General features: G+C 43.3%; 1 long non-coding RNA gene across 1 annotated transcript; it reads left to right on the plus strand.

Moving 5' to 3' along the window:
• Window positions 1-37: 37 nt before the first annotated feature.
• On the plus strand, window positions 38-17,604 carry LOC146179724 (uncharacterized). Its single transcript, XR_014700937.1, has 3 exons — window positions 38-225; window positions 13,974-14,006; window positions 17,568-17,604. It is a non-coding gene; the product is annotated as an uncharacterized LOC146179724 (long non-coding RNA).
• Window positions 17,605-21,839: the final 4,235 nt, after the last annotated feature.

Below are 21,839 nucleotides of genomic sequence, written 5' to 3' on the forward strand. Positions count from 1 at the left end.
CCCCAATTGCGGGAAGCACGGTAAGTTGGACCGAATACGAGTTTTAAAGGGGTGCCCGCTGGTTTACAGGCAATCAATACCATTTACTTTGCGGCTAAGGTTTCTACCTAACCAGTTTTGATTGTATGCAAAATCTCTGAACCAATTTTACTTTCTATTTGCATTCAGACACAGACCCACCGACTGAATTTGACACCAAAGTTGTTTCTACAGAACACATAACAAGTAAGTGCACATATTTTCCCTCTTTGTGTGCGCGCGCACGTTTGTGTGTGCGATCGAATTCGTTAGCGCAGTGGTAGTTTACTGTGAGCGAGTTTCTTGTGTGTTGCGAGCCGGTTAACAGTATGCAAATTTTCAGAGGCGTTTAAACTTTACCCTCTTTTTATGGCCTGCAGTTATTATCAACACAGGATTCACAATAGTGATTAATAAACAGTGAAGAGAATGCACATAGAGTTTGGAAGGTATTTGCTAAGGTTGACACTATTTTAGCCTGTGGAAGAAATACACTCCTACTTTGATAAACCTGGTCAAATATTTTTCTACTATTTTTGCGGATAACTCGAAACATTCTTAGTTTTTCTGCTCATGTTTAAATAGTGACATTACATAACCATCGGCTGTCGATTTCACACGAACAATGCTGCAGTAAATTTTGATGTTTCAATTTGGAACTGTCACATAGTCTTGTCTGTAATTGCGGCTACTGCAATATATTGCATAGACTGGGTTCACAAACCTTAAACTGTAACCAAAAATTACACGTCTCATCATCTAATAATTGTGAAATAGTTCCTTGATATTGAATTGCAAATACATTTTCGACGCAACTGGAATCTTATGAACTCGGTCACATAAGCAGCTCTATTGATAAGGCTTGGCGAGTGCAGATGCTCTTATCTTCCTATGTGCAGCAGCACACTTCAGGTTAGAAACCTTAGCGACCCCAATGCGTTGCTTCTTGTTGATATTTTCTATCTTTACTACCTTAACGCAGTGAGTACTGGCTACTGCAGGATAGCTTGTGTGCGATAGATACTATACAATATCACTGCGTGGGTTAACAGTTGAATCAGTAATGAGCTTGAAAAAATAATGTGACAAAGGATTTCGATTGAGAACAAGACCTGGCATTTAAACGCCCTAAGTAACTGGTGACATCGCTTTAAAGATTGTATGCATGGACGGTTTCGAATGTTCATTGCGGCTATTCATTCATGTTGAATTATTCTGTAACAGAACGAGAGGACTAGAGCAAGCGATGACGTAGAGGACAGACTACCATTTAGCAAATATTTTTAGCACGGTTTGATCGTTGGCGCTTTCGGCGCATCATGTGCAGGGTTATCAGGCAGATCGGTAAGTTTGTCACTGAGGCATCACTTCAAAGAATATTGGCGTACTTATTCATTTCTTTTTATGACCAAAAACAACTAAAAAAGTTATGCGGAGGACCATTGGTCAATTTAGAAACCAACAATTATTAGGGCTATTAGGGCTTTGCAAAGAGAAAGGCAGCACAGTGTAAACTTGAGGGAGGTGTATGAAGGCCGTCCACTATCACGAAAATAAAGGCTGCTAAGCCAGGAGCAGGAAACTTCCCTACTATCGTTGTCTCCCATTTGATATGCCAGTTTCAATTCCTTTCAAAGCTGCCTAAAGAATGGACACTGAATAGTTGTATTGTTGCCTTTTCAACGATCTCAGGCAGAAAAATAAGAAAACTTGTTCATCGAGCGCGGCAACACTACCACAAACGAATTTTTTAAGGTCATTCGCCTGCGCAGGGAAACATGCTTTTTTGAAGCATCAGATGCTTTCCAGTCACCAGATGAGCTGTCATGTAGTTGAAAATCCCATTTAAGCCGCGATGTCACAGTCCGGTTTATAGCAGCGTGCAGATTTCTCGCACGTAGAATACGATCATGACAGATGCCGGATAGGTGTACACTCACGGTGTACAGCCTCGTCCACTTCTAGCTGGAACACGGTCACTGCTTTTAAAGCAACATTGCATCCGACCCAGCCACGCAGTAATCTAAAGTGGATGGCCATGTGAAGCAGCACATCCGTGTCTCTGTGTGCTTGCATCGCTTTGCATCGATATCTGCCTGCGTCAGATACAATGTTGCTTTAAAAGCAGTGACCGTGTTCTAGCTAGAAGTGGACGACCCTGTACATAAAATGTTCAGGAGTAAACGTTATTTGCCCTACCTGATAGGGGGACCGACGTGGATTACTTTTTCCATATTAGAGGGCAGTGAATGCTTCGTATGCAGGTATCAGTACGTGGTTTGAGCGCCGTGAGTTACCTCAGCAATAGTGAATTTCCTCAATACGAGTCTATAGAGACGCCTTCATACCAGAAATATTTCCCAGTGTTGTCATAACACGCCGGAAATATCTTTCGTAGGAATTCGGGACTTGAGCCTATTATATTGCCTTATTACAAAATACCAAAGCCACAGATTGCACCGCGTAAAGTTTACGAGAGTAGAGCGAAATGCAATGTTTTGGTCTTCCGTTAGCAATATTTTAAAGGAGAACGTACAACCGTGCTTGCACAAAATCGGTTAATAATTCATATTGCATTCTTTACCATGTTACAAAACATAAAGCGCACTCCACATGGCTTGCAATTCGTCATAACAAAGTACAAATATAGTTTTACCAAAGAGTTTTTATGACATATCATAGAACATAACCAGGCATAGTAAATGCGTGTTCGTGTTTTGCTGTAGATACTGCCATCAGTACAACGAGATAAGCACCACCTATCTGAAGTACAAATATACCATTCCAAGCGGAAATCATTGCATCTTTAGTCAACCGGACATTGTATAATGTTCGTTTATTTGGAAATCAGCGTCAGCCGGACACTACGGAAAACAACTGCGCTAACCTGGAGTACGATTCGTTGTATGGAACGCATATCATGCATATATAGTTTTAATGGTTGAGTAGTTTTTGCGTAGATCACAGCAGATTGTGGCAAGCTCTCCAAGAGATGGGAGTTCCAATTCACCTCATCTGTCTCCTCAGGAACCTTTATGAAGGGCAAGAGGCCACAGTCAGAACTGGGCATGGTCTTACTGATTGGTTTCCGATTGAGAAAGGGGTGAGGCAAGGCTGCATACTGTCGCCCTGCCTATTTAACCTATATGCAGAGTGCATCATGAGGAAGGCCGGTCTGGACGAGTCTTCAGCTGGAGTGAAGATTGCTGGAAAACGTATCAACAACCTTAGATATGCGGATGATACCACTTTAATGGCAGAAAGTGAAGTGGAACTCAAGAGACTTCTGATGCGCGTACAAGAAGAGAGTGAGAAGTTTGGGCTTAAACTGAACATTAAAAAGACGAAGATCATGGCGTCTTGCCCTATCAAGTCCTGGAGCATCAATGGACAAGAAGTGGAAGCTGTGACAGATTTTCTGTTCTTGGGCGCCAAGATTACCTCGGAAGTAGACTGCAGCCATGAAATTAGGAGACGCCTGCTTCTGCAAAAGAGAGCAATGGTTAGCCTTGACCGCCTAGTAAAGAGCAGAGACATTAGTCTGCCAACCAAGATCCGTATAACCCGTGCTATGGTCTTTCCAGTTGTGATGTATGGATGCGAGAGTTGGACTGTGAAAAAGGCTGACCGCCGAAGAATTGACGCGTTTGAATTGTGGTGCTGGCGAAGACTCTTAAGAGTTCCTTGGACTGCCAGAAGATCAAATCAGTCGATATTGTCGACCATAAACCCTGACTTTTCGTTGGAGGGTCAAATTCTAAAGTTAAAGCTCAGCTACTTTGGTCATCTGATGAGAAGAGAGGAGTCGCTGGAGAAAGATTTGATGTTTGGAAAGGTTGAGGGTTGCCGGAGAAGGGGTAGGCAGCGAACGCGATGGTTAGATGGCATTTTTGAGGCATTGCAGATGAAGCTATGTGATGTTAAGAAGATAGTGAGAGACCGGAAAGCGTGGCGTGACATGGTCCATAGGGTCACGAAGAGTCGGACACGACTGAACGCCTGAACTGAACTGAGTTTTTAGGCCTATGGGCCCATACATTCAGGTTAATTTGTCAGACGTTATACTTGATCCGGGCCGTTCCTTGACATTTCCTGAGCAGAATAAAGGCTAATTTAACATACGTAGACCATGATCCCAAAGCGGGTATTGTTTGCTGGCGCCAATTTAAAACTAGAGCAGGATATTTACAGAAAACAACTTAATATGAAATAAACGAGTTTAAGAACGTTACTTGCTTACTTACTTCGCAAAAGTGGCTGAAAGAAATACGTTGAAAGAACGTGTTAAGGGGCGAGCCAATATAAGAATGTTTTGTTCTTTCGTTCTAGTGAAGAATATTATTAGAAAGACGACAAACGATGCAGGAGACAGTTTTAAGAAATATACATTATAAATGATACTCCGACATTTTCTGTTTAGTAGGGCCTATTTAGAAACTGGCACTAGCTGTTTCTGTTCCTCATACGTTTCTCCCTTTTGTCTCAGCTGGGAGTCCAAATCACCGAGCCCACGCAGTGATTGCATACGCTACCGAGAGCGCGCCAACCACTGTGGGCCGTACTCTTGAGAGCAAATGAACATGTGATGACAACAGGCATTTATTGCGGCAATTACAGCACCAGCTAGAAATGAAACATGCTAATGAAACTAGGTTGTCCGACTCACCAGCAGGTCTACAGGCGAATGTTCGCCCGCGCTACGGCAGGGGATGAGCTTCGAGGCCGGTCAGGGCGACAAGGCAGGAACAGTTACTCAAGGTTTCACCTTACTGGCGACTGTGGAGTACCACGATGATACATCCGCTCGCGTCGAGTTCCCGATGCCGAAGAGAACTGGCTTTCCCGCGTGAGCAGGGAGGGCTTCCGGGGCTCCCCATCTGCCTCGACGCTGGCGCCATATCTCGATAGTTAATCCTAAACACCGACATTGGCGCCATTTCGCGATAGCTATAGTAGCTGCTAGAGGGGACAGCAGACATTAAAGGGGACGATGGGATATCGTTCCCCACATCCCCCAACCTAATTGACCCATGCGCCTTCAAGTACATGCTTCGGAGATATCTTCATGAACTTGCACTTGAGGCAGGTGCGCCGACGGTATTGTGAAGGTCTCCGCTGGATGGCTGGCATGTCACGCGGGCTTCAGTGTCTGCCGGTCGGCACGCAGCGGGGCCCGGTCGAAAACTGCGGCCGGGAGCCGGTAGAGGTGGGGACGTTGTCAGAAAGGCAGATATAGATGGCGCCAGAGAGGGTACGGAGCCGAGCCAGATGCTGGTATGGCGCAACACCAGAGATCGCGGGGAGCCGACGTGTCAAAAGGGCCCGCGAGGGCGACTTAAAGTTGCAGGCCAGGGTAGCAGCAGCCAGATGTGACTGCTGGCTTGTCTTGGCAGGGCTGCTCCGGACGTAATTCGCTGGCACAGGAACAGGCAGCTCCGCCGCAGCAAAGGGCAGCGAGACGATGTGCAGTCACCATTTACCATTTATTCGTCCTCTCGAACAGAAAAAAAAAAATTAAGGAGAGGGAGCCCGGACAAGCAAAAGCTTTGCCAGGCTTAAAACCAATTAAAATTAAATAAAAGTGAGCAGAAGCTCGACATAAAAAAAAAAAATCTTTTTTCAAGCGAAAAGAAGTATAAAAAAAGAAATAAAAAAACGTGTGCAGTAGCCAGTAAGCCGCAATTGCTCATGTGAAGCTGCATAACTGACCGAAATCTCTCCCTCTCCGCATGCCTTTAATGTAAGTCACGAGAGGCGCCACCGGCATTCGCACAGGCCTCATGGCTCCGCACAAAATTCGCTAGCAAAACGTGTCATGCGGCTGTAGAAACGCTAAGTTCAAGTGAACAAAGCCCTTTCTTGAGTTAGGCGAGAGTGCGCCGTTCGTCCTAGGCTGCGAAAACAAGCGGACAGCAATGTGCTCCCGCTGTTAAACACTACGGACATGGCGGTTGTCACTTCTGACTTGTGGTGTAGGCAGAACGTAAGCTTTAGGCCTAAAAACCACTATGAAAAAGAGCGTTTAAAAAAATAATAACACTCAAAAAAGGGTTACGTGCCGTGCACCAAGCCGGAAGGAGACGTCGCCTCGGTAGGATGGTCCTACTTCGCTCACCGCTCGAAGCATATTTTCGGTCAGCGCCCAGTGTCCCAGACGGTGTGGGAATTCCTGGTGCCGAGCTGCAATACCAGCAAACTTGTGGCTCCCGTGTCCCCAGACTACTCGGCTCCCAGAGCTCCCGACTCCCGGACTCGCAAAGAGACAGAAGAGAAAATATGTACTGGACTTGGACCACCCACGCGGCTTCCGTACTCACTAGCCTCAGGCCGGCAACTCCGTGGGCGGTAGGCCTCGCATTTCCTCGAATTGGACCGCGCTGTCCTAAAATTGAAGGAGACTTTCCAAAGGGTAAAGAAATGCGCTGAGCTTGTTAAAAAGTTCAAACATGCTGCAGCGGAAGTCACTTCGCACTCAAGAAAGGTCTAGCACTTGTCATGTCCGAACAAAGAACTTTTGTTGAACCGAACAGTCGTCCTATGTTTCAAGAGTAGGCCCCAAGTTTGCACCAGATGTGGTGTTTTAATAGGGGTGTAAATACACTTTCCACGCTTAGCCGCGGCTGACAGTCCAAGCCACCGGTTCCACCTAGTGTATACGTATATACGCTACCGAGCGCACTGCCGACCGCTGCGGGCCGTGCTTTAGGGAACAAATAACACGTGCTGACAATATATAGGCAAGCATTTTTTGATGGAATAGCAACTACGCCAGCTAGCAATAAAGACTCTAATGAATCGAGGTCGTCCGACTCACTAGCAGGGCTGCAGGCGAATGTTCGTCCACATTAGGGCAGGGGATAAACTCCCGAGGCTGGACAGGGCAACCAGGCGGGAAAAGTCCTGCAAAGCCTCACCGGCGACGGCGGAGTGCCGTGATGATACGGCAGCTCGTGTCGAGTTCCCGATACTGAAGAGCGGGGAGGATCTCCGTGGCTCCCCAGTTGCCGCGACGCTGTCGTCATCTCCCCATAGTTTTCGCGATAGAGTAACCAACACGGGGGCAAGCCTATTTTAAAATAGACGAATATAGATTGTTCCCCAAAATTTTAAAATAGGATTGTTCCCCATCATTCCCCTCCCTATTTTTAAATCCAACAGATGTATCCTGAAATGTCAAGTATATTGCCACAAATTTCTCCGTCGGGTGCAGGTCCGACGATGCTCAGAGCTGTCACTGAGAGGAACAGATTGTCACTATAGGCTTTTCGAAGGCACATGTAAAGCGCCTCTACACGAGTTCAGGCTACCCAAAGAACTAATGACCAAAGCATTCATTTAAGGTTTCTTTTAGCTAATAAGCAACCGCCACTGAGATCCTGCATTTGCATCAGCAATGCTCGCAGGATTGCCTCTGACTTGTTTGAAACAGATTTTCTATATATATGCACGACAATCGCTCACTAGTGAAGAATTGTATCGCCCCGTCACGGATGTGCCGTGGTCAGGGCGCTCGACTACTTTTCCCAAGGATGAGAGTGCGAATCACAGCCGCGTCGACCGCTTTTTGATGGAGGTGAAATAAAAGGCGCCCATGTGCTTGGCGATATCAATGTGCGGTAAAGAATTTTGTTCGGCAGAAAAGCCCATAGCCCGCGTCACTTTGGGACCACAAAGCTCAGAAACCGAACGAACTAAAGCACAAATCATTATCCTAACAGTTTTTGCATTGCTAATCTTCACACTTTATTGTATGAATGCTTTATCTCCAATTATGCCTGTGCTCATATTGGCACCCTAACTGTGGTCAGCTTACACGATGTTGCGCATACATACCTACATTGCTGTGGTTCTGCGTTCAAGCACCGCTACATCTTTCATTCCAGAGTAGTATTTAGTTTTTGCAAATTCGCCTAAAGTACGCGCAGGCTGCAAAACATTCTTTAGCACCGCCTTTTCACGAATATGTGGTAATTTGTTGAATACTGATAGTTTTAAATAATTACTACAGCATCAATAACCATCAAAAACATGCGTTAGTAAGTCATACGTCCTAGAACTCGTTCGGCATTAGCCTCCTTTGTCGCTATCGGTACTAAGTACCCTTTGTGGCCTATGCGTTGCGTACTAGTCTGATATGCAGGATATAGCGTTCACACCCTACTGGTAACAAAATTTATTTGATTGTGATACTTATATTTTCCTTAACACTCTGTTTAAAAGAACCTGTTTGAAAACAGGATTCTTCTATACCACCTGACACGGTTGCTGCGACGTTTCAGTAAAAGGAGCAGTATGCGTTATTGAGTTGTAGCTGTTTGACAGACATCCCCGTCGACTTCTTTCTTGGTATTATCTCAATTAGGCATTATTTGTAGAAGTGTTCAGATAAATTTATCCGCATGCTTCACTGGAGCTTCATTATCCACATCTCTCTCAACGGTGAAATGTTTGCCCGCTAATTCATTTGCAGCTTGCACAGGCTTTATTTCGACAATTTCGGCAAAGCAAAACTGCTGCTAGATATCAGCCAGCGTTACTGAATAATTCCTCCAAGTAAGGTCCACGATTACTGTACAGTAGCAGTGTCTCGTTTTCTGGCGTTATTCGCTCTTACAATCTACAAATTAGTGGTAAAACTATGGAACCGCTTTAAATAACAATGAACTTCTTTTCTAAACAAGCATTTTAGTTTCAGATATTGCCTATAGCCAAACACGCCATGTTTGACTAGCCCTGAATCTTGCATGGTTGCTGAATACGTCCAAACTGCCCGGACGCATGATCTTGTTTGCTAGGTGTCATGTTCGTTGATGGGTTAATATCGGAACGTTTACTGTTTCCCCTATGAGTACAATTCTGGTTTGTAATAAACAAGAAAATAAATTCTCGCAGGTCTTACTCATGGTTTGTTCTAAAAAAAATTAGTTCAAGTCTGTTTCCGAATATGGATTTTCGAAAAATATTAGTGTTCGGTCGAATACAATGTGCTCGTTCAAATGTGATGAGGGCTCACGGAAGCACCATGTTAGGCTGTTATGTAGTGCCTTTGTAGACAAAACCTTTGCAAATTACAGTGACACGCCGTGGTGATAAGATATGGACGAATTTTGAATTAGCGCAAATGGTCTGCGATTGTGTTAAAATGTCTCAAAAGGTAACTAAATTATAATTTGAGGTGCAAGATTCAATTTTGAGTGAGCGTACGTTTCTGCCAATAAAATGGGGACTTGTGCGTTTAAGACGTTTTCAGTACGTATAAAACATTTAGCCTTATGCGAATATCTCAACCAAATAATCATGGCAAGCACCAGCAAGGTACTCATTCGTTCTTGACGGTTATGATCACCATAACTGCTTCACTGTTTTGCTGTGGCACCAATATCGCACCAATGCTACTAACATTATCGAACCTAGCGACAAGAAACAGCTGTTTATTTGATCCGGGATGCTCTCTGTAGCTCAGTCTATTCTATCGTTGTTTAAAGCCGTTCACAACAGCGCACTGTATTCAAAGACCCCACTTTTGAGGTGTATTGTGCCATCAGTAAACAAAGAGCTGAACTTGTGTGGAAACCAGCGTTTAGTGCAATTGATTTCCTGTGGATAAGATCGCCAAAAGTTGAGACAATTTTTCCGCCTTTACAGCGCGTGTTCTGTAGAGTTGTGTGTGCCGCGTTTCCTCTGACTTGACATAGGACATGGGTAGAAATTTTATTTTTCAGCTATGTCAAGTCAGAGGAAACGCGGCACACACAACTCTCGGTACCGTTGTATCCCATAAAACCATCACTTTGAAAATTGCGCATCATTTCTTAAATGTTACGGAAGGTTTACATCAAACTCAAGTCAATTTATATGCTCTGAGATGCGAGTAGTAAAATCTTTTATTAAATTTCAATGCCTCCATTCAAATATAACAGATGTTCAGAATGTCTACGGTACATTATTCGTTGCAGGTCATAGACCAGGCATTTAGAGTGTCAGCAGTAGGTTAGGGCATATTGTGAGAATTAGGCTCAAATAGCATAGTGGCCCAAAGAAATTATTTAGGAACTTGATATGTAGAAGTATGAAAGAACAGTTTATTCCAGCCGAATATGTAGGGGGCTGTAATCTTAGGCAGTGATTTTTGTAAAGTATGCCTGAAATTGCTTCCGTTCGGTTGTATGCGATTATTTGCCTTCAGTATTTGAAGGATGAGGTCAAATATCGAGGATCCAGGGAGCAAAATGTTTGGGATGCGGAAGGACATATTTTAGGTATATTCGGAGGACAAATTCCATGGGACTTAAAGCTGCATGCGCCTAATAAACTTACGTTATAACCTTCTAGTGGCATATACACTCTTCACATTGTCGCTCCTAAAACACCCACTGCAAATAAACGCCCGATGTCCACTAACTTTGAGCCTGCTTCTGTCACAGCCGTCCAGATTATTTTTGCCGTTCTATATATAGAGAAATGATCATACTAGTTTGTTAAGGATGTTATTCTGATGCCTGCAATTTATGTAACCTTTTCTACCCGCCTGTATCTTTCGTGTTTGGCGTGGTTCCTGCGTACTTCGAAAAAAGTCATTTTCCATATTAAACTAGCAACCTAATATTTTCAGCTCTACCAGGTTCTTGGCTTATTGTTTCCTAATTGGTGGTCTTGTAGAACGTTGGGTATTTTTATATGGCTGCATTAGTCCGACTTTCTTTTACTTAGTTTATATATGCATTACAGGAAATTGCGTAATATTAAGAATACATTGCGCTTTGTCCCTCATTTCATTGCAAACTGCAGAAAGAAAACATCCTGCCCTTGTGCATACGTTTAACCCCAAGCCTAAACACAGCTCAGCCCATTCATGATATCTTCATAGCGGTCGTGGATGTTTTATCTTTCAATGGAGAATACCTTCCTCTTTCTCTACATAACTTATTACAGGTAACACGAAATCGCTCATAACTCACCAAATTCTGAGAGTTACAGTTCGGCACGATGTACAAACACGCTTCATTCTCAATAGATGCTCTACATATTTGTAGGCCTGTGTGCCTCTAAATCTTCGGTCGTCCACTAACGAAGCCATGCGTACATCGTAAATTATTTCCTTCTCCATCATTCACTATTTTCTCTTTCCAAATACAAACGCTACTGTTGGTTATTGGCTTGTACAGTGTCTGGAGCGGACGTTGAAACATCAGTAACCGACTATAATGTTACAATACTCAGGGCTGATTTCCGATACTCGCGGAGGCTTTACACGATCTGGTAAACGGATTCGACTGCATTTAAATTTATCAATTTGTAACTCTCGAGAGGCCTAACTATGCGAGCAGGTATCATCTCGGTCGTACTGGACATTTGGGCGTGCGATTATGACATCAAGCTCCATGTAATGCCACAGGTTTCGATAACTAATATCTGATTTGAAAGCAGGGGAAGAAATACCTAGGCTCTTGCCTGCCCTCTAGTGTACTTTGTATATGTGCATCACTTAGCATTATACATGTGGCTTTTCCCTCACACAACACAACTGATCTTTTAAAATTTATTTCGTCTTGAACACAGCCATAAAAAGCCGACATTTTATCACTCGTATCCTTTACGCCCTAATCTAGCTTATGCGTGATGTCTGACGCAGTGCTAACGCTACTGATGACATATACGAGCTAGTGTTGGTACGCTCTAGGAGATGGCTGAGGAAAATTATGTGGAGTAGTTTTGCTATGTTTGTTTTAGGTAACCTGAAACTATGATCTCTTCATAATTGCCTTTCTTGAATAAACTTCTTGAAGCATACAAATACGGGTCACAAGGCGCTACAATTGTTTAAAAGGTCGACTGTCTTACACTACTATATTATTCTTTTAATATGCTAATAATATTACAGTAGAATTACTTTACATCAGTTTTCACCAAGCAGATTTGAAAAGACTCACCTATGACTATGTAATCATAATTTATGTGTGCAATAATAAAGCAAGATAAATATTTTCAGGTAATCAAAATTTCCGCGATGTCTACTACTTCATCTCGCATAGTCTGAGTCGCTTTGCAATGTTAAATTACGTAAACCATATCGTAATGCTGGCCTGCTCAAAATAAAACTGGTCGAAGTTGATTTCTGTCCCTTGAACTCCGAAAACTTCGAGTACTGTCGATAAATTGTGCAGTTTATTTGTTTTTAGAAGTCACAGAAGCAGTAATATAAAAACGGCCTTTCTAGGCGCAGGCTCGGTCACCACAGCGACGCACACAGGTTAGAAGATACTCATGAATTTTGAATTAGAGTAAATGGTCTGGCGAAGTGAAAAATATATCAATGATCTGCTTGTATTGTGGTTTTAATATATCAACAAATCTTTCAATGAAACTCACTGCTTCTAAATACACTTTCAATAAATATTTCAAGATATTTGCTATCTTAATCAGTAGTAGTAATGTATTTCAGACATTCTGGTCACCAGGTAGCAAGAAACCTCTAAAACAAATTGAATAATATGAATTCACGTACATTCGGGAATATAATAATTAAAAATGATGTCATATCTTTTGAAACATGCAGGAAAAGTGACAACCTATGGGATTTCATTTCTGCCATCGTTATTCCGTGCTTTCCGTCGAAAAGAGGCGATGAGTACTCAGTAGGGTGTGACAAACTAGTAGAGAAGGGTCCACACAGCAACAAAACTAAGCAATGTAATATTTTTAAAGCTAATGACGCATGCCTGAACTTAAGGGACCTCTGGACATTGTCAACTCTTCGTACGACATCATAACTAACCTGCCAGGCTATGATACAGTAATGGTGGCTTTTTGTTTCACCTAAACCCTAATATAAGAAAAAGCTTAAGCTTACTTCGCATTTAGCTAGGACCAAGTGAATCGCCATTGCGCACAAGTAATAGCACACCAGTGCTCCTATATCCACATATATCTCTCTTTTTTCTATTTAAGTTCAGATAAACTTTGCACGTATTGCAAGAACGTTGCTTTGGTAGCAAAGGGTTCGCGTTCGGGCCGCGATTCCGACAAATTTACTTCAGTTTTGTTATATAAATTCATTATAAGAACCACTGGATCAATACAATTTGGTAAACTATCGTACACGGTGGCTGCGACGTCTAGACTGGAAGGAGCTCCATATTTTGTTCAGCGCTGTTTCTGACAAACATCCCTGTCGGCTCCTTTACTGATATCAATTAAGGTATACAGTACAATTTGTGCAGCCCTGGTAAATCGATTTCCTTGATTAATATTCGTTTTGATCCCGCAAATATGCCTCAAGATCATAAATATTTATCGCTAATTCATGTCCAGTTGATTTCGTTTATTATGCACATTTAAGAACATGTTTTTCCTGCTGATTACATTTTTATCTGTGCAATCCATAATGTGACTGCAGTACTCAAAATACACTGCAGCTCGGTACCATGTCCTGTTTCTGACTGCCAGAATGCCAGGGCTATGCTTACAGCACAGTCAATCTGCCTCGATTTATAAATATATATATGTTATGTACACTAATGGTGGTACTGTCGACAAATTTATATTGGAAATATAGAACCGTGTGTAATACCGGCCAACTTAGATGTCAAAGAAGCATTTTAGTATGAAATTTTTCAATAACCAGATGAACCAAAACTTGCTATTTGAATGGCCTTAAAATATGCTTGGTAACCGGACAAGTCTAAATTGCCAGGGCAAATGACCTTCTTTGCCGGGTATGACGTTAGATGATGGGTTCATATCAGATTTCACCGATGTCCCGGTCGTTATAGTTGCTGCTAGGAAATACAAACCAAAAAAAAAAAAAACGTTCGCACAGCTGGCTCGCAGTTGTTTTGCATCTTGGTATATCCGAAATACTATTTATTGCTGTAGATTGAAATGTGTGCGGTAAGTTGATTTGAAAGCTCAGAGAAGTACTCACTCATTACTTTTGTTTTACAATGCCTTTCCAGGCGAGCATCCAGCCATGACGCCTACGCACCGAGGTCAGAACTCAATGTGCAATTCTAAATTAGCGTAAATAGTCTAGTTGAATAAAAATTTATACGAAAAGTGTACAAAGCTGATCAGCCGAAGTGCAATGTTCAATTTTGAGAAAGGTGTATGTTGCTCGGAAAATGAGAAGTGTGCTAGAGGACGCGATGAGTACGTATAAAGAGTTATGCGAATATCTGACACCGTATAATGTCCTCCTAGAAAGTTGCGCTTATATCGTCTACGATCAATATTTGCATAAATACTTCAAACACTAAATCATTTAGATTTTGCAGCCATTATCGCACCGTCGCCACCAAGAGTATTAGGAAAAGCATGCATCTAATGACGAAAACAGCTATTTATTAAGACCGCGTTACTTTCTGTAGCTTCAGTTCCAAGGACTGGCACTGTGCAAAGCATTGCAGATTGCCTTTGTAATTGTTTCAGAGACTTCGGAAAATGCGCAACCTATTCGAAGACTGGTTTTAATTCGCTTTATAGAATCCGATCTGGACAGTAATGTAACTACCACTAAAGGGGAAAGATTATTGAAAATGTACAATGGTTGTCAACAGTGCGGCGTTTTGAAAAACGTAATATAATCAGGTGCAGATGACATTAATGGAGCGTGGCGTCACAACAAACAGCTGATCATGTGCGTTTTGTACATTTCGAAATTCATTTTAAATACTGTTATTTTCACGACGCATTGTTGCCAAAAATGTGCGCGATAATTTATTGGCTTTCAGAGCGCGTATCCGTAAATATATTTTAATTTCATTTCATTTATTGAAGCCTTCAAGGCTCGACGGCATTACATAAGGCGGGGGCAATAACATTGTACAACAGCATACCAACACCAGTTAAAGAAACAAAACAAAGAAAGAAAACGAAACAAATAAATAGTAACAAAATATACAAGAGCAGACTAGTGCGCATTGTCTAATAGAAGACTGAAGGTGACTCGTTAGTTTCGCTCAAAAATTTCACGATGTTTGCACGAAGCAATAACGTCCGGTAAATCATTCCATCGGGCTATTGCATCTGGAAAAAAATTATTCATTTGTGCAGTGCGGCCAAAATTATCGGTTGATTGTGATTAAGTCAACGGGACATTCTTGAAGGAGGTTGCAGGAGAGGGTGCCAGTTGTGAGGATCTTAAAAAAAAAACGAAGGAGGCAGAGACGTTATATTATGCGGCGTGATTGAAGGCTTGGGAGAGAAAGAGTTCATTTTAGTGATGTGATGCTAGTTTCACGTGAGTACTGTGACATGATAAACCGCGCGGCATGGGTTTGGATGGCCTCTAGATTATTGGCGAGGCATGCTTGTGGAGGGTGCCAGATGGATGAAGCCTATTCTAGTTTTGGACGTAGATAGGTCTGGAATACATAGGTCTGGACGTACATAGGTCCGTGAAGATAACGCTGCAATTTCCCGTCATATCTGATACAATTTAAATGTCCTATCAGGTCTGGAGAACATTAGCTGGTGGGATAATAAGAAATGAAAATTTGCTCATATAGCGTGGTGGCCCGCAGGAACTCAATATGTAGAGATATAAAAGGTTTGCAATGGGCCACGAGAGAGCAGAATTTGCGCGAAGTATGCCTGAAATCGTTTTCATTCGCTTGTTTGCCATTGTTCATTGTCAGCAACATTTCTGGTATGCACACAGACATCTTGTGCGGACATGTTTAGAGAAACATGATCGTATTTACGTTTATACGTACGACTGACATATTCTCTCCTCTGCGTCGCTGTGTTACTTCAGTCATTCTAAAGTTATGTGTAGAGCTGATCCGACATCAGAATAATGTTACACAGAAGCGAATAGGAGGGGGCGTGTTGCTTAGACATCGTAAATCAAAGAGCATAGTGCAGGAACAAGAGACGGGGACGACGACAAGACAGGATAGCTCTTGTCATGTCTTGTCGTCCTCGTCTTTTGTTCCTGCGCTATGCTCTTTCATTTAAAATGTTGCACACTATTTTTGATGTGATCATTAAATGTAAGCTTCTGCAGCAGCTATATCTGTTGCATTTGGTCTGACATCCGCACACTTCTGAGTGTCAATTTTTACAAATGACCTAACAAGCTGGCCACAGCCGCAGCTGTGCCAGTTTCTTGATTCTTCCTTGCTAATTAGATCCATGAGCTGTTGGGAAAGCTTAAGGTGGTTGCATGTAGCTGCATTTCTGTCTACGTTTTATGGTCCAACAGTTCTTTCGAAGATGGAATGCCTTGCAACGATGGTATATGCCATCACATTTCACCGAACCTTGCTTTTTGGGTGATAGGTATCTGCGAAATGAAGTAATAGCCAAATTTGTGTCAGTTCAGAAGTTTGTCATACGCACTCACGCTCACAACTCCAGCGCAGAAAGAGATCTGACTCTCCCATCCTTTTTGGGCAAACGTCTGTAGCCACAGCAGAAGCCTTCAGCATATATCTGGGTACTCACAGAAATGCGAACTAAAACACAATTGTCTTACGATAAAAAGCAATTAACTTTCCCATGACGAGATATTAGAAGTATTATGCTGTCTATAGAGCGCATTTTCTTTAGCGGTCCTCGCATGGCTAGATCTTCAAAGTTTCATTTGAGCTCTTCTATTCAGAAACAGGCATTCGTTCACTACTAAGACGGTCTATCTTCCAGGATGAAAAGTGCTGCTAAACTTTTCATCAATGATTCAAGATATTCATACTCATAGTAATCAGTGCGCGCTCTCGTTTTCTGGCAATATAACAGCAGTTAAGCTGTTATCGTTGCGAGAAATGAAGCCGCATATCACAGTTTGAATGATATTAATTTAAACATATTCAACAAGGCTGGCTCCATTTTGTCCGTTAAAAACACGGTGTGCTCTGTAGGGCTGAATTCGGGCCCGTACAGGTCCATCAACTCGGCAACTAAACTGAGTAACATGTTTTCATTAAAGCCTCTAACTCTGATCCTTTGCTAGGATGCTTCTATGTGGCTGTGGCGAATATTCTTGCAATGACGACTAGCTTATTTCGTAACTACCTGCTGCCAAACCTCTTTCTGATGCAAAGAAATAGAGGAACCGGCTACTCTCGACTGCAGCAAAGCGCCGTTGTGTTAAAATTAATGTATTCTGTACAACACATTACGGCCCGTTTGTTTGCAGCAGTTCTGGTTTCTTGGGCGGATTTGCACATAGTGTAATTGTTTAGAATCGATTTAGATAGTACATGCAGAATTCTTGATTAGGATACTGATAGTATGCAACTGAGTTTTTGCAAAGGGGCCGCATACGGTAGCCATATAAGCTCTTACATAACTTACTTAAGAGGCTACATTTTGTCTCCCCAACGCATTGCCTGCCCTTATCTTTTCACGGTTCTCCTTATTTAGGTTAAATTTCTAATTTCATTTTCATTCCTTTACATATTGCACAGCAATTACTACTAAAACCACTCGGCACAGCTGTAAATTGCGCAAAAAAAAAAAAAAACACCACACATGCATAAATCTGATGTTTTTGGGACGCTATATCATATACCGGCTTACTGATGCAGCACTGTACTTATGCTTTCTAGCAACACAAGCCGGCGACGTTAGAAAAGTTACAACTACTACGAGACCATCTACAGGTGAGGGATAATTGGACCTCATAAAAAAATGGAGCGAAAGTAACCTTGCTTTTTTTAACGTCGGAAAAAGCGTCCATTCAATTCGCAAAGGCTTAACATTTATGGCATCACGAGACTCGTTGGGCGCACTTTGTGTTTCTATACGGTGCAGCTGTGTCGTAAGATGGAACCTTCTTAAACTTTGTAAACTATATTGTACACTCTTTTTCTGGTTACTTTAAAACGACACCCTCACACGCTCTTAGAATATTGATGCATAAATTAGTCAATACTTTCATTTGCTTATAAGATCTATATATCTTGAAAATGAAACACATCACCGTGCTCAGAGCAGGAAAACGCAGTAGCTTTGATGAGGAAGGCAAAAAGTATAACAACATATCACTTTCCGATTATTTGTGTACAGTAATACGACCATATGTTTTCAATATAGCGGAATTGGCACGAATAATCTATGCAGTATACTCAGACTCAGAAGAGTTGACCCAGATTTTATTGTACGAAGCGAAATACATTGGAAGCATATTGGTTAGTGTTCTGTTGGTGTGTTCTTTTAAACCATTTGTGTGAGGGTATTAAGTGGTCGAACGCCTCAAATCAGAAGCGCACAAACGGAGCAGTTTACTTATTACATCGGCAGCAAAGTGACAGCCTCTGTTATCACATCTGTCGGGGGACCATGTTGCAAAATTACTGAATGCAGCATAGAAAGACAATTGTAAGGCTGTAGCGGAGGTAAGAGCGCCCTTCTTACTAAAACGAGTGAGGCGATTCACATACAACAATCAAACGATTGCCGTTTTGGAGACTTTGGGAAAGGACCAAAATGTCAACTCCGACTTTCTCAAAAGGCGCCCCGGGCGGTGGTACAGAGTGAAGCATTCCGGGGCCTACACCAGTAGGAATTTTATGACTTTGACACATCAGGACAACTGGCCGCATATTGATCAATTGTTTGGCGCGTCCGGGGTAAGTGGAATCGCTCCTGAGTGCGGTGCAAAGTTCTCCCTGCTCCCGAATGTCCGTAGGCTGGATCGTCATGCATAGGGAGTAAACATACAGATGGAGGCTTTCAGGTACTACCAGCAGGAACCGATGTCCAGTGTCTGAGTAAACTATGTATAGCAGGTCATCATTTAGAAAAAAACTGGCTGTTCGAGGCTGGGTTTTGAGCAGCATTCAAGAAGGGCTTCAGGTGCTGGGGGCTGTGTTCCTTTGCTCAGAAGGCGCGGATATCGGGAAAGCTCGTAGATAAAGCAGCGATGTAATGCTCAAAGTTGTCTGCGTCACATTCTGTCCTGGCAAGTGACAACCGCGAGAGGCAGTCCTTAAGTGCGTGCCTCGGCCACTCTTGTATAAAATAGTACAGTCGTATTCTTGTATTCGGCAGGCTAGGCAACCAGACGGATCAGGCAACACGGAGACTGAGTAACCAACATAAGCAATGATCTGTTACTACTAAAAAAAAAGCGTCCGTACAGGTAGCAGCGAAACCGCTGCTCGGCGAAAAGAACGGCCAGACAGTCCAGTGCGGTGATGGTGTATTTGCGCACAGTCTTGCTTAGTCCGACTGGAGTAAACAATCAATAGCGCTGAATGAGGACATCAACGATGCCTATTCCACTTGCGTCAGTGTGCATTTCCGTTGGAGCAGGAGGTTCGAAGTGCCGTAAATAGGAAGCGATTTTTGAGAGGAACTTCATTTGCCGGAAAGACGAGTCGCACATAGATTATCACCCGAATGAAGCGTCTTTATGTAGTAGGCAGGTGAACGGTTACGTCATGCTTGCAAAACGAGGAATAAAGTGTTAGAAATAGGAGCAAAACCAACATGGAGGAGAGGCCGTGACGTCACTTTTCGCGACGCCAGTCCGCGACCGGAAAATGCTGTGACGCCACCTACACATGGGGCAGCTTTTCCTCTCGCACTCCTCTGTGTGCCCTTCCCCGTCCGAGAACTTCTCCGCGCCAGCCGACGCTGACGCCGCGAGCCCGCGAGCCATGTTGCCTCATAGCAACGCTGATGCTGTTGCTATTTGTCCCATATCTAGGCTAAAAAAAAGCACGTGACTTCCGGCAAGTTTTTTTGCACTGCATCTGGGATACATGAGGCCTCTCTAAGTTTTTTTCGTCCTCTATGAAAGCCAAACAACTGCGGATCTCCTTCACATTTCAAGTTTGCTGAAATGCAGCAACGGCTGCGGTCTTCTGAAGATCAGGCCGGACACCGTCACCATCGACGGCGTGACCAAGCACCAACGCCTGTCGCCTACTAAAACGACGCATCTTTGAATTCAGAATGAGGCCAAGCTTGGCGCAAGTAGTCCAGAATGAGCAGCAGGCGTTCGTTGTGCTCTTGGAATGTTAGGCCAAAGATGCCTACATCGTCCAGATAGCACATACAGACCTCCTATTTCGGTTCGTGTACATAGAATCCATGAATCTTTCAAACATTTTAGCGCATTGCATTAAAACCAATGCGCATTATATTAAGTTCGAACAGTCAATCGGAAGTGTCGAAAGTGGTTTTCTCCTTTCTGCTGGATGCATAGGATCGGGCGAGTATACAGACCTCAGGTCTACAGATGAAAAATATGACGCCGAGTACAAGCAGTCAATAGCATCGTCAATGCGGGGAATTGGATAGACGTCCTTTAATTGCGAAAGCAATGCTACTCTATGTTTCGATCCTTCAGCATATCGCGGCCGGTGGCCATGTCTTGCCCACGTGACTCTGTGACGTCACACCTCACGTGACACTAGGGTGATAGCTGGGCTACCAACTAAAGCGGTCGGCACGAGCCTTTTGTTGGTAGACCACATGGGGCTGGAGCAACCCATGGACGTGACGACCCTTGAATGACATCCTGCTTCAACATTTCACGAAATTGTCCATTGATCACCTTTCGCTCGGATGGCGCCACACGATACGCTTTTTGGCGAATAGGGAGCACATGGGAAGGCTGTCACAATCAGCTTGCTATGACCCTGGCATTCACGTTACCCTCATAGGCCACTAAGGCATGTTTATACAGCATGGTTAAAGCGGGGCTTTATATGTGGGCTGTGGAAGAAGAAAGAGAAGACAAACGCTCGGTCACCCGCAGCTAATGGTTCGCTCAATATTTCGTTGAGCAGCATTGAACCCTTGTAATTTTTTTAGTGATTGAAATCTGACGGCGGTAAGATAAACATGTGCCATCTGTCTTCCTCATAAGAATTACTGGAGCAACCCAATGACGTGACGACCCTTGAATGACATCCTGCTTCAACATTTCAAAATTGTCCATTGATCACCTTGTGCTCGGATGGCGCCACACGGTACGCTTTTCGGCGAATAGAGAGCGCATATCCAGTGTCACTGCGATGATTAGTGCGTGACCTGGGTAAGGAGCGTGACCTCATGGCGATCTAGAAATCAAAAACGGATGAATATTTCGATAAAAAATATTCCAGAACATCATGCTATGGCATTACGGGAATGACTAGTCATACCACGAAGTTCAGCATTCACTGGAGCTGCTGCGAGATGCCGCTGTGGTGCATCCGTAACCAAGGCCACTGATACGAGAACGTCTCACTACAAAACGCCAGCTTCATGCCAGCTGCTAAAAGAACTAGCTTCGTGGAGCAGTTAATGCTCCACAATCGCGTGCGGCCCTGGGTTATCGACGGCAAGCAATGTGGAGCCAGAAGAGATGTCTTCGCGCAGTTCGAATAATTAGACGTCATGGTCGCTTCAAAATATTTGGTCGCACGGCGAGAACACTAGACCGAAACGCACTGAACAGACATCGTAGGCACAACGGTATCGTCGCACACGCAAAGCACGTCATCAGGAACAGCTTCCTCGAAGAACTTAGGCGGAAGGCAACTTTGAACACTGATCTCGCCCATGCGGCGGTCTACTGTTGCGCCACACATGCGCAGAAACTCGATACCAAGAATTACATGTGTTGAGTGGAACAACACGACGAATGCCGCCCGAAAACACGGTTCCACCAAGACACACCTTGGCGCTACACACTCCAACAGGGTACAATAAATCGCCACCAACGCTATGGAACTTAGCATTTCCATTCCAAGAAAATGCAATTTTTGGTCCCCGCAATTTTTTAACGATAAGCTCATAACCGAAATGGTTGCACACGTGTCAAATAACGCCATTGTGGAAATGCTGTCAACAAACAAATTGATTTCTTATCATAGTCACGGAAT

This window comes from Amblyomma maculatum, chromosome 9, assembly GCF_055883805.1.
Source record: "Amblyomma maculatum isolate TAMU_Amacu chromosome 9, ASM5588380v1, whole genome shotgun sequence".
Taxonomy (NCBI): Eukaryota; Metazoa; Arthropoda; class Arachnida; order Ixodida; family Ixodidae; genus Amblyomma; species Amblyomma maculatum.